The sequence below is a fragment of the Protopterus annectens genome, chromosome 10.part0 (genome assembly GCF_019279795.1).
Source record: "Protopterus annectens isolate FY-2018-M chromosome 10.part0, PAN1.0, whole genome shotgun sequence".
NCBI classification, from domain to species: domain Eukaryota; kingdom Metazoa; phylum Chordata; order Ceratodontiformes; family Protopteridae; genus Protopterus; species Protopterus annectens.
Window position 1 is genome coordinate 181,632,669 of NC_056744.1, and position 15,000 is coordinate 181,647,668.

The following is a 15,000-nucleotide window of genomic DNA, read 5'->3' on the forward strand; positions in this document are numbered from 1 at the left end:
CACTGGTAGTATCCTGCCTGTGGTTTGTGAAGCAGTGATTTGCTCACCCCTGCCCAGCCTGATATGTCATTTGATGACAGCACTAAATAATGCAGGTGTTGCTGCTGCTTTCCTTCACATTCTTTTTGTATGTTTTCATTCTTCATATATATATATATATATATATATATATATATATATATATATATATATATATATATATATTATATCTGTACATGCACACGCACATACTTCTACATAATTATATACATTTCCTATGCTGTTGCATGACTGTGCTGGATGATATGTTTGTGATAACATCAGGTACATGTATATCTGCCATGGCTTCGTGGTAGATCACATTGGCTGTGGTATGCCGGGTCCTGGGTTTGAGCTTTCTAGAGGCCATTTATTTTGTTGCTGGCCAGAACACGGGCCATTGGATACAGAGTGATTATAGCACTTTTAAGCAGTTGTGAGCAGGTGTGTGTGGATTTCCACGACGGTAAGCAGTGCTAACTTCCAATTATGGTTTCTTATATTCAGTTAGCTTCTACTATGCTTAATGTACGTAGGCACTGCTTACACCCACACATATGCACTTGAACATGCTTACTGGTACTTATATATGTTTACTACTGCTTATTTGTGCTTAGACCTGCTTACTAGTGCCTTATTCATTATGACACTAACACTTTCATTACATTGAATTAGTTAAACATTTAATGCAGTACTCCATTTCACATTTACATGTTATTATGTAGGTTGTACAGCATAAAGGTGTGGAAATATGTTCATATACACATTCCACATGGAAAAGATTATGTGCTGCTGTGGGACTCGAACCAGAAATACCTGTTCGTTAGGTGGATGATCTAACCACTACACTATTGGTGTGTTGTTTTGTATGCATATATATTCCTTGTTATCCTCCTCAGCCTTTTCTGCTGCTTTAACCATAGCTAAGCGATGAGCATATCCACGCACCTACGGTTAGCTGTACTCGGGGTTTTAACAACAAAACATACAAGGGTTTCTTCATTTTATTTCGATGTACTGTTGCTGTTGAACGCATGAGCACTGTTAGTGGGGATATGCAGACACCTGTGAGCTGTCTCGCTCATTTATTTACACATTCTTTTGTTCTGCTTTGCAGGGACGTGTTTATTCTGAGAGCTCTGCTCTCAGACACACCCTCTGCACTCCTCCACTCTCCGTGTAGCATTTGGAGTTCAGGCAGTGTGCCTTCATTAATATGCATGGCACGCTGCTATCCTCCTCTTCAACTGCTGCTTCTGTGCTGGACTAGAGTAGTCCTGCACGGAAAATTAGTAAATCCGGGGGAAAGAGAACCTGGACCCTGGTTAAAACAAGGAGATTCACACAACTTCCAGAAGAAAGATTTTGTAGTTAAACCAGCTCAGACTAGACGTTGTTGATGTTAACTTGCATGTTTCAACTGCATAATGTCATACCTTTCTCAAAAGAAAAAAAAAATATGTAATTGAATTTTTGAATAAATGTACGTCATAACTTTTTTAAACACCTTTATTAAATTATTACTTAACACACAGGTACACATACATTAATAGAAAAGAAAACAAACCGTATTAGCATTTTTTCCATTTACATACATTATACATCACATATGTTTTATTTCTTTATAATAATTGTCATTTAGTCAAAAATTACATAAATTAGTCAGTTCCTGCCTTCCCTTAAACCTCACTCCTCCTCTTGAGCATTTTTCTGAATTGCTTTTTTTTTTTTTTTTTTGGTAGCTAACAGAATTAAACTTAATAAGGCTTTACTTTGTCCGGGCAGTGCAGATCATGTGTCCCAACTCAAAATAATAATTTATTTATTTATTATTTATTTATTTTATTTGACATTTGTTAACCGGGATAGTCCGACTGGGTTACATAACCCATTTTCAGAGAAGGCCCAGGGAGAAAAGCTCCACATTTATACAATTAGGTACATATAAGCAGGACGATTACAATTTTTACAACAAAAATGTTAGTTAAGACTTTGCATAATACAAATAGATTGATTACTATTTTTACAATAAAAATGTTTGGTAAAACTTTAGATAATACATTGTAGACAGGTTAAAGTTGGGAGCAAAAGTGCACAGTTGCTTAGTGTTTTGTTTAAATCTAGACAGTAGATTACTTGAGAAGATAATAGTTAATGTACTTAGCAGCATATTAACCGTGAGTATAGGCTTACACTAGGCCATATAAGTTCATACAGACAGCTTTACTTGGAGAAAGGGAGAAGGAGCATAAAGATTTGTAGGCTTGAAGGATATACAAGAGGTAGACAAGACTGAAGAGAATGAAGGAGAGTGGCTAGAGGAAGCAGCAGTAGAGGGGGGTTAACCTGGAGTTAAACATGTGCAGAGCCAAGGCTTCTTTAGGTGTGCTTTTAGAGAGGGTTTAAAGAGTGGCAGGCTTGGAGTTAATGTGATGTTTTTTTTTGGGGGGGGGGGGTTACATAGTTTAGAAACTGAGTACGAGTATAAAGACTGGCCTGGTTGTTTAGAAGGTTTGGAGATTTCTAGTAGGTTTTTATCTTCTGATCTGAGTAGTCTGCTCAGTATGTAGTGTTTGACTAGCTTATCTAGGGCAGGGCAAGCAGTAGGTTTATAAATTAGGTTGTGTATTGTAGTTAGTTGGCTATATGTTAGTTGGTTGGAGAGTTCAAGCCAATTTAGTTCCTGTAGTGGCTTACAATAGTGTGTATGATAACTGGAACTTGTGATGAATTTTGTGACTTTGTTATAGCGTTGCTCCATTTTTTGTTGATGTTTTACAGAATGGTGAGTATACAAAAAACATTAAATAGGGATGGGATAAGTTTTTGCTAGCATAGTCTTGGTTGATGTGTTAAGGAATTGTCTATTTCTATAGAGGAGTTCTACTTTCTTGTGGGTTTTCTTTATGTTTTGTTGGATATGAAGGTCAAAGTTGAGTTTGTTATTGATAATTACACCTAGTAATTTTATTTCTTGTACCCTTTCGATAATAGTGTTGTCAGCTGAGTGGATGTTAAATTGGTCACAGCAGTATTTTTGGGGTGAAAGACTATAAGTTTGTTTTCTGGGGGGATTTAGAAAACGTTGGACATCTGTGAGGCATGATTCAATAGCAGTGAATGATTTTTGAGTATTGTTGAGAAGCTCTGAGAGACTGTGAGAGGTGCTGATTAAGGTGGAATCGTCTGCATACTGAATCAGTGTTCCAAGGAAAGAGGAGGTATTTAAATTATTAGTGAATATATTAAACAGTAGGGGTCCTAAGAAGGAGCCTTGGGGGACTCCTGAAGGGTTATGTAGAAAGGGGAGAGTTGGTTAGAACATTTAACTGCTTGCTTCCGGTCTTGTAGGTAGCTTTGAAACCACTGTACTGTGGTAGGGGAAGCAACTTAGTTTGGACAGGATATCAAGGAGTAGGGGGTGTGAGACCATGTCAAAGGCTTTAGAGCAGTTCAGGAACACTGATGATGCCAGGTACCCTTCATCTCTGGCCCTATATATGGTGTCTGTAAAGGACAGTAGAGTTGCGGATGTGCTATGTCCAGGCCAGAAGCCATGGTGAGCGTGAGTAAGCAAGTTGTTCTGTAGTAGGTATTTCATTAACTGTTGGTGGATACACCTTTCAAGAATTTTGGATATAGGTGATAATATTGATATGGGGCACAAGTTGGATATTTCAGTGGAGTTCCTTCCTTTATGTGTTGGTGTTATATGAGCTAGTTTCATAGATTCAGGGAGAGAGATCTATTTATGAGGATGCTGACTGGATAAGCCACCAAGTCAGCAGCGAGTTTTAGGTAATGTGGTCGGAGATAATCTGCATATGTGGAGCAGGGTTTTAATTTTAACTGTAATTTCTTTATTATTGAAGTGGGCAAAGGCTAAAAGGAAAAAGAAGTATGGTTACCTTTGCATTGGTTATGGGTGTTGTTGGTGTGGCCTGAGTTAGGTGATGGGGGGTTACTGGTGTTAGAGTTAGAGACTAAATGGGGGAGTATTGTGTTAGTGTTAGTGTCAGTAGGTTAGCTATAGATTTTATGAAGTGTTTGTTAAATTCTTCTGTTATTAGTGATGGATGGATTGGGTGAAGGGGAGTGCTGTTTGTTTGTACCTGGATTCAGAAGGGTTGAAACTGATTGCCAGAATGTTTGGGGGCTTGCACTTATGTTGTAGCTGAAGGTGTGGGTAGTACGATTTCTTGTTTTTCTCTACTAGTTTGATTACACTACTGTGGAGTGTTTTGAAGGAGTCAAGATTTTGTTGAGTTTTGTTTTGTTTCCATGCACTCCAGGCTAGGTCTCTTTGTTTTATTAGGTTAATACAGTATTTCGTTATTCATGGGGTTATATTTTGTTTACCCTTTTTGTCTGAACAGGGGCTAAACTATGAAGCATTTTCAGGAAGGTAGTATTGAAATATTGGACAGCATCATTGAGAGGTAGTAGCTTTGGAGGTGTCCAGTTTATTTTATGGAGTAAATCATTAAGTATCTGTTGACTAAGTTTAGTTGTGTTTCTAACCGATCTAAGTGAGTATGTTTTTGGAAGGTGGGTAATGGCTCTGATGGAATATGTGGGAAGATGGTCACTAAGTGAGATTGAGAGTGTGCCTGAGGAGGAGAAGTTTTTTCAGTGAGTTACTAGCATCCAATCCAAAGTAGAATGGCAAGTAAAGTCTTTACTATATCGTGTTGGGCATGTGATTATTTGTGTAAAGCTGTACAGATTAATACTAGTGGTGGGATAGTCTGTTGTGATAGAATGCCAGCTGATGTTCATGTCACCTAAGATGACTGTTTCTTGCTTGATATTTTGTAATGTCCAAGATAGTATATCTTCCAGGGCAGGTATGTTGTTTCCTGGTGGGATGTAAAATACAATGATACAGATTATTTTTGTATTGTTGAGGTTCAGAGAGGCAATTAGGATCTCATGCTGGAAAAGGTACCTATACTTATGAGTAGGGAATAATGTTGAGTAGGGAAGGATATAGAAGGGCTATCCCTCTGTATTTCTTTTTTGGTCTATCTGTTCTATAAGTGGCATAGTTGGGAAGTGTAATTTCTGTTTCTTTTAAGTTGAGGTGCAGCCAAGTCTCTGTTAGGGCTAGTGTGTCTGGTTTATTTTGTTCTATCCAGGCATGCAGAGGGTTATCTTGCTGCATATACTTCTTAGGTTTAAAGTAATGAAGTTTAGGTTTTTGGTGTCATTTTTTGTTAGCATTTGTATTTGGCCCTGGGGGGTTGGGTGTACAGCTCCACTCTGTGATAAAATGAAGATTAGATATATGTACAATGGGTCATATTTTGTACTGGGGGATGGAGTTAAGGGTATAAAATGGGGTTTGAAGGATATAGTAGTTACTATTCGGGGGCTAGAGTTAGATGGTAGGGTATAATGAAATAGCTGAAGAGAGATGTTAGAGTAGTAGTTTTGTTTGCAAGATAGGTAAGTGGTGGAAGTTGCTGATGTATAACAGTCTGAGGCTGTTTTGTTGAAAGTGCTTTAGCAAGGCTAAGGATTATTAGTAATGAGGTTAGACAGGGAAAAAGTGGCATGTTGGGTGAAGTAAATAACAGTGATATGTGTAGAACTATTTATATATTTATCAAATGTTATTAGGTAATAGGATTTGAAGTATGCTTAAGTTTCTACGGGTTGTGAAATGCTATAAGGTGTTGGCGTAAATGAACTAGTGCAATGTTTAATTAAGTGATGGAGATAGGTGTTTGATAGGTCGGTGTTGACTGTGGGTGGAGTATCTGTGGGTATCAATGCAGTAGTAGTGTGGGTGAATGGGAAATGGGAGTAGGGTAGGGGAGCGGATTGAGCACAAGTGTAGCAAGGGTAAATGGAGTGGGCTAGACCCAGTCAGGTAAGTTACAAGAAGTTGGTGAAGACAGAGGAAAAAAATAAAACTACAGGGAATACACTTTCAGTAATTACAGCCCAGGGAATGGTGTCTGCTGCCATAGCTGACTACAAAGATAAGATAAGCAAGTGTAGACGTTTGGCTGAGTTAGCAAGTGATATGCAGCGAGCAAAACTAATAGACAAGGCTAGAAGTTAAAAATGGGAGAAAAGAGGAGAAAGGTCCAAGCTACTTAACTACTGGGGGGGGTTACATTTATTAGGACGCTGAATATGCTAAGGTTTAGCAGAGAAAACCTGCTACCTAGGCAGTGTTACTGAGAAGCTGAAATGTCTATAACAGAAGGGGAAGGAGAGAGGGATTAGAGCATGGAGTGGTGATGTACAATGAGCCAGTACAATTTTGCAGGATGAGATACGACGTAAAAGCTGCAAAGCTCTACATCAAGTGAAAATAAAGGATTTTCTACTTGAGAATGTCAGGGCTTCTGTGACAGAGGTGTTTCCTTGTTGTGCATGCCAACCATATCCCGTAGGAATCAGTGAGGTCTGCAGGTTAGAGATCAGGGCAGTAATAAGGTGTATTCAGCTGAATAAAAGGAGGGGAGAAGGGAGAGCGTAACCCAGGAGAAGACCGAGGGAGTAATGTAGTTGCTTTACTGAACTTGGTAAGGAAGTCTAAACAGAGCAGAGTGTGTTAGGAGAAGGGTGTGAAGGGAGTTTATCTTAATATATTAAAGGATAGATTAAAGGTAAGTCAGGCAAACAAAGCAGGAAGCGGAAAGGGATGGAGAGGTGGTTATAAGTAACAGTAAGAGGGGATAAGGTTGGAACACACAGGAGAAAACTAAATAGTAGGAGCAAAATGTAGGAGATACAAACAATACTATTCACAGACAAAGTGGAATAAGCATGCATAAAAGAAAACATTATGGTGGAAATAGAGCCTCTGCCAGCTTTATGCAATCAAATGTACTGCAATACAACTGTAAATTCTATCACTGATAATATTCTGAACAAACTAAACAACAGTGGAATATATCACATTACTGAACAAACTGCTAATATTCTAAAAACTAAACGATGATGAAGTTTATCACACTGCGCCCTTTGTATACTACTGTAAAGGATAATGTTGACAAGATATTTTTATGCTAAATTGCCTAACTACCCAATGCATAGAGTGAGTGATATGCTGTAGATCAATGGTGTACAGCGCTTACTTTAAATTAGCTGAACACGTTTAAGCAAAGTGAAGGAACAAGTTGCAAGTAAATGTGAGCATTCACAGAGGACTGTTTCAGCCTCTCAATAAATGCAAGGAGCACAGCTTCAGCAAACACGGTTAAATGAGCAAAGCCTAGTCACTAAGACAAGTTAATGCTGGTAGTATGAATTCTTAAACCATAGGGCATAAATTCAAGCATTAATAAACATGTGAGAACTTAGTCATATGCCTGGTGCTGTGTCAGCGACTGCACATAATCCACATGAGCAAGCATGACAGTATATAAAAAATAATAGAATAGCTTCCATTTCAAGCAAAACATTCCAAAGATAGTTGGGAAACAATCAAACTAAAATGAAGAACAGCACTTGTACATCCCCAATGGCCGTAGGTACAGCAGATGGAGCCAGACTGAGAGAAAGAAGGCGCCAAATCCCAAGTACAGAATTTTCGATGGAGCGAGGCATCATGGGAGATGAAAGAAATTGAAAAGATTAATGCAGGAATAGAAAAAGAAAAACAACACAGTATTGTAAATAGAAAAAAAATGAAAGAGTGGACCCAGTCAAGAAGCAGCACGCCAAAAGCAATCAGGCAAGTTACAGAGAAGTTTGTGAAGAAAGAGAAAAACTACAACTACAGGGAATACTCTGTAATTGCAGGCTAAGGAATGGTGTCTGCTGACAGAACTGACTACAGGAGACAAGGTAAGCAACTGTAGAACTTTGGCTGAGTTAGTAGGTGGTATGTAGGGAACATAATATAGAAGACAAGGCTAGAGGTTAAAAATAAGAGAAAGGAGAAGGGAAAGGACCGAGCTACTTAACAACTGGGAGGGAGGGGGGTTAAAATTTACTAGGACGCTGAATACACTAAGGTTTAGCAGAGAAAAGCTGCTACCTAGGCAGTGTTACTAAGAAGCTGAAATGTGTATAACAGTAGGTGAAGGAGAGAGCAATTAGGGCATGGTGATGAACTGAATAGCATTGTCACCTCACAGCAAGAGGTTCTCTGGTTCAATTTTTGGCTGGAGTACTTTCAGTGCAGAGTCTGCATGTCCTCCCAGAGGACCTGGGTTTCCTCCAGGTACTCCAGTTTCCTCCCACACTCCACAGACATGCATCAGGTGGATCAGGCACTCTAAAATTCCCCCTTGGATCAAATGTGTGTACAGGTGAGTAGTACAAATGAATTACTGCAGTAGGGCTAGCCACCCAGCAGTGTAAACCTTGGGTTGAGATGATTGTCACTGTTGAAGTGACACCCCAATCCCATGTGTAAAAATGGGAAAAGGAGTTGAGGATGGATTGATGGATGATGGCATACAATGAGACAGTACAGTTTCACAGGATGAGATCCATTCTCTTAGTTACAGTCATTTGCTCCCCCAATAATTCTGACAGAGTACTCTGTAGAGATTTTTTAAAACCTCCCAACTCATTACACTTCCAAAAAAATGTCCCTGTTATCTCTTTCTTTCCATTCATACCTCCAACAAATTCTTTGAAATCTATTTAGAATATAACAATACCAATGCAAATACTTCCAAGCGATAATTCCTAAACCTTATGGACTTTATTGCATTCTTGGAAGCCATACACACGGTCTTCCATTTCCATTGTAAATTGTTTTTCCAGAACGTTTTGCAGCACTCTCCCAACAGAGTATACAGCTCATAACAGTTATTTTGTGGTAAGTATCATGGCTTATAAAATCCTCTATAATCCGGATAATACTCCATCACTTAAAAATCTTATCACCCCTTATAACAATCCACAACCACTTCGATCCCCTAACAGGTTACTAATTCATTCTAGCAAAATTAACAATGCAGCTGGTGACTCTCTCTTTGCAAACTCTGTAAGCAGATCCTGGAACTCACTTCCAGCTGACATTACTTTACTCTCCTCTTGGTCAATTTAAAACTAGACTCAAACAACATCTGACACTAAACTGGCTATGTCATTGTAACAAGCCTGGCTAACTCTCTTCTAGAATGTGTAAAATCTATTAATCAGCTTACTGCTTTAAATTACCCTGACTCTCATCAGGGATTAACTCTAACCTATGGAATACATTTATTCGTCATTGTTTATATACTCTTTGTCAAAACTATATTTTTAACATGTTTTAAAGGATTCTTGATTGTTTATGTACTCTTTGTCAAAACTATATTTGTAACATGTTTTAATGTCTCTGTGTACCTTGGAGCTTATCTCCCCGGGCCTCTGTTGAAAATGGACATGCATCCAGTCAGACCATCCCAGTCAACAAATGTAAAATAAATAAATAAATAAATATTTTATCTTAAAGTGATTGTTAGTGTCTTGTATTGTTATTTGTTTACAGTGCATCCAGATTATTGGTACTTACTGGCTATATCATAGGATCATAGGAAGTTACTAGGCTATTGGCCCTGAGGCCTTTATAAGCCTAGCCAAGAGTTTAGTCCATGTTTAGACAAGTCAGCACCCAAAGTCCCTGACCAGCAGGGACACAGGTGGAATCCCAGGGGTGTATTTTCTGTTTCCCGCCCAGTTACCCAGGTTGTGCTTAAAAAGGGATAATGAAGTATATCTTTGATTATTTTAATTAATCTATTATGCTTGTCTGCTAGCACAAGTTATTATCTTCTGCTCACAGTCCTGTACCTGATCCAGCCTTCTACCCAGAACTTCCAAGCTTGCAGTAATCAGTACTAGTGCAGTTCTGAAGTGTATATTGAAATGTGATGCAACCGTCACTGAAGAAAGGTCTTTACTGAATTGCCCAAGGTTTATTTTTCATAACTGTCTGAGACATATTGATGTTTTGAGACTATTAAAACAGCACATCCTTTTTAATATGTTCTCTCAGAGGTTCTGTTATTGTACTAATTTTCTTCTATAAAAGATAGGATGTAGTTACAGCACATATTAAGCTGTTTATTTCTTTAATACTGGAGAAGGAGACTTGACATATCATGTATGGCATTTATCTTAATGTGGCCAGGTGATATTGTCTTTCTGAATTTGAAAACATAAAATTCAAGTATATTTATATCACAATCATCATTTTCCTTGTACAAGTTTAGTGCATTGTTCTAAGTCTGCCACATACCTTTTTAGTGACTGATGTTGTTTTGTATATGTCATACTGATAAATGGTATTATCAATGTACTTACCTACATTCTTTATAAATTTCATGACTGTTATAATAACTATTGGCTAGAGTTTATATTAAGCAGCAGAATTTTGTATTTCAATGTGATGTAACTTAGTTTTATGGCAAATTATTCTGAAATCCATGGCACCCCTGATAAATGTAAGGCATGCTATTCCAAGTTTTGATACTTCAAAAATTAAACTGCAAATTCTGGAAATAACAGTAAATACTGATACTCACTGTTACACATTTAAAGTGTTTTGCTGTGAAGCTTTATCCTCACTCTTTTGTTAATTATAGATATGAGATCAATTTACAATGGAGAAGATGTAACAGTGATAGTACAATTTTGTAGTTATGGTAGATTAGATAGATAGATAGATAGATAGATAGATAGATAGATAGATAGATAGATAGACAGATAGATAGATAGACAGATAGATGGATAGATAGATACATAGGCAGACAGATATAGAAATGAATGCCATTCAGTTGGTCAAATCATGTGATCATTGCACACACAAAAAATCAGCTGATCGAACATAGCTGGCTTTCTTTCTGTGTGAAATTGCAAACAGTGGGAATTGGGAAATTTGTCCTTTCCCCATTGTAAAGCAATCTCAGAACTGATATATATAATTAGCAGGGGGTATGGGAGGACATAACAGGACTTCCCCCTTGCAAAAAAAAACAATTTTTAATTATTTTCTGATTAACTGAAGATCAATGAGATTTACATGATCATTTGAGTTTTGTATATAGGAGTATACATACAAGTGTCATGCAGTAAAGTCTCACTTAACCAGCATCCATGGGGATTGGTAGATGCCAGTTAAGTGTATGTTCTGGTTGCTTGAGATATGCTTTTCAATTTTTAAATGGCTCATATATCGGCATTCGAGCCAATAAAAAAATCGCAAAGTGGAGTCACTTCTACTCAATGCGGAACTGATGGCTGTTCTGCATTGATTAGAAGTGGCTCTGCTTTGTGTTTTTGATTGGCTCATATGCCAGCATACAAGCCAACAAAATCCCAGTTGCTTAAGAGTGCCGGTTGATTGAGTTACGGATAACAGGGATTTTACTGTATATATATACTGTATATTTTGCTGTATATATATATTGTTGGGAGGGTGGCCTAATGGTTAAGGTGTTTGCCTTACAAACACAAGGTGCAGGGTTTGAGTCTCACAAGGGATAATTGGCTAGGCTTAAAATGGCCCACAAGGGCAGTTAACCTAGTACTAATCTATGAACCTATAGGGGTGGGAAGATGACATAATGGTTAAGGTGTTTACCTTAAAGAGACAAGGTGCAGGGTTTGATTCTCACATGGGGTAACTGGCTAGGCTTCAAATGGCCCAAAAGGGCAGCTAGCCTAGTACTAATCTATGAATCTATGAATCTATGAATATATATATATATATATGTGTGTGTGTGTGTGTGTGTGTGTGTGTGTGTGTGTGTGTGTGTATGTGTGTTTGTGTATATGTGTGTGTATATATATATATATATATATATATATATATATATATATATATATATTCTGTCTTATCGGACTTACAGTTTCACTGTTCTGAGGACTGAACTTCCTATTGTTAGACATTTGAAAAGCACCCCAAATCTATCCACACTAAACAGACTTCTGTATCCCCTGTCTTCAGCTCATCCTGTATGATCTCCAGGTGTTCTTGGGTAAGGTGAGAGCATTAATTCTTCCAACATGTCCTGAGTTTATTCCAAAGCTTCCATATAATGACCCTTGCCTGCTACATCTACTATGGGAATTGCCCAGAGGAGGACATGCTGACAGGATACTCAAACCACATCAACTGGCTTCTCTCAACATGGATGACCAGTTGCTGAATTCCAGAATCCTTCCACACTGCTGATCCATTAGTCTGTCACAGAGAGTGACCCAAATTCCCAGCAATGGAACCTCATTGCTCTGATTGTATCCATGATTGTAACCTCTCAGTCACTAGTTAGAGCTCTTGACCATAAGCAATGATAGAGTGCTGGTCCACTGACCAGTAAATTGAGAACTTTGCCCTGATCTCTCTCTCCAGCTCCACAGTCTAGTACAACACATGAAGTACTGCCATTACTGTGTTCAGCATTTGGTCATATTTCAATCCCCTGTACCTTCAACTTTTAATAATAAAAAGACGTTATGTAATCACCATAATGTTCCATCTGCGTTGTTCATTTTCATTCTTCCTCAAAATATGGGGTTTGGATCCAACCCTCGGATCTGACTTGGACATCATCTTATAGATTCTAGGATCTGACTCTTGAACTCCACCCTTACCCATAATGTCCCTGACTACTCCAATACCTCAAATTTAGTTTGTTGCTAATATGTGCAATACCATCAGAAATACCTTAACAAAGCTATGACAGAAAGGTAATAGCTAAAGGATCAGGAGTTCTAAACTATTATTCCTATCAAGAATTCTATTAGGGTTATCCCAACGACATGGACAGGGGGGAAAGGGGAGGGAAGCTGAAAAGGAATTAAAATGAACAACACAGATGGAACATTATGCGGAGTATATAACTTCTTTATCTGATGTCATTTTTATTCATTTATCAACGTATAGGACAGAGTCCCCAGCTAAGGTAACTTTGGGAAGGATGCTACAGAGGACCATGGAACCAAAGGAAGCTCTGTTTCTGGAAATGATGTCCAATTTGTAATGAGCTATAAAGGTATGGGTATTAGACCATGTAGCAGCTGCATAAATATCATACGTGGAAGCTCTAGCCCCCCAAAAAAGCAGTAGAGGGAGACATTGACCTGGTGGAATTGGCCTTTGAATGCATTGGTAAAGTTATGCCTTTCATGTAATAAACAATGGAAATGCAATCTGTCATTCATTTAGCCAGAATAACTTTTGAAATCAGTTTTCCCATTCTGTTTTTAGCAAAGGAAACAAATAATTGATCAGTTTTCCTAAATTATTTGGTTCTGTGGAAGTAAAACCAAAGCTGTCTATGTGCATCCAATAGATGAAGGGTGTACTCTCTTTTGTTTCTAAAACTGGGAAAAAACACTGGCAAATTAATTACTTGATTAAGGTTGCTCTCAGAAGCAACTTTAGATAAAAATGAAGGGTTTCGTGCATAGAGTAACTCTTTCTTTGTGGAAAAACAAATGCTGTGGCTTGGAAGATAAAGCTTGGAGTTCAGATACTCATCTTGCAGAAGTTATGGCCACCAGAAAGACAGTCTTCTCGGGAAGAAACTTGAGATCCACTTTAGCTGATGGTTGAAAAGGAGAGTATAGCAAAGAATGCAAAATCATAGTGAGGTCCCAAGGTGGAGTAGGGTCCTTTACAGGAGGTCTGAGTAAAAAGGTACCCTTTAGGAAAGCCTTACACAATTTAGATGATGCTAAAGAAGAAACATTCTCTCCAATGTGATAGTTGGAGATGGCTGCTAACTGAACTTTAATAGTGGAAAATCTTGCCCCCATTAAAAAATAGAGGCAAGGAAATCAAGAAGTAGAAAGTGGTGCGGTAAAAGGATCAAACTTTCTCTATTGAGCCCAAAAGGAAAACCTTTTCATTTACTTTTGTAAACCTTTCTAACTGAAGGTTTATGAGATGAAATTAGTATTTTTTGAACCAGGGAGGAAAGCCTGGAATGTCTAGCCTTCACTGAAATTGGAGAAACCATGCGGTCAACTTGAGGCCTGCAATGTTGTGGTGAATGTGCCCTGATGGGTGAGATGGGAGGTCTGGACTGGGCTCCAGCATCCAAGAAGGATGTACTATATGATTCCAAAGGAAGGGAAACCATACCTGTCTACGCCAAAAAGGAGCAATGAGGATTACTGTGTTCTTCAACCAAAGTGCTTTCTGAAGAAACTTGGGGATAAGAGGTAGGAGGGAATAAGCATAAAGAAGACCAGAGGGCCAAACATGGACTACAGCACCTCTCAGTGACTGTCCCTGAAGTAGGATAAGGGCAAAGAACCTGCTGCATTTCTTGTTGAGTACAGATGCAAATAGGTCACGGCAAGATTGACCCCAGCTGTAGAAAATCATGTCTGCCACTGACTGATTGAGATATCACTCATGAGGCATGAGAATGGTCCTGCTGAGTTTGTTCGCTAGAGTGTTGGATTTTGCTGCAAAGTGTATTGCTTCAAGAAAGCAGTTGGATGAGATCACCCATTGTCTTACCCTCATTTCTTCTTGACAAAGGGGGTAGGATTTGGTTTCCCCCTGTTTGTTGATGTACCAGACTACTGACATGTTGTCCATTTGTATTGCAATAGTCCATAGAAGGAGAAAGCTCTGAACAGTCTGAGGTGAGCTGCTACCACTGCCATGCTTTTGGTAAACACCCTGGTACCTGTGGTTAGGTCAAATGGCATGGCTCTGAATTTATAATGACTGGCTCCAAGCCAGAAGCATATAAACCTTTGAGACCGCCTGTTCATTTTGATGTGATTGTACACATCTTGAAGATGAAATGAGAACATCTAGTTATTCTTCTGCAGAAAAGGAAGAATGGACTGCACTGTAATCATCTGGATTTTGGAATTCTTTACAAACTGATTTAGATAACTGAGATTCAATACATGTCTCAGGTCCCCTGTTTTCAATGGCATTACAAAGAACCTTAAGTTAATTCCAGATCCTCTATGGTCTAGAGGGAACCTCTTAGATGGCTGTTTTTTTAACAGTTTTTGAATTTCTATAGCTGCAAGTTGTCTCTGATTGGGTGG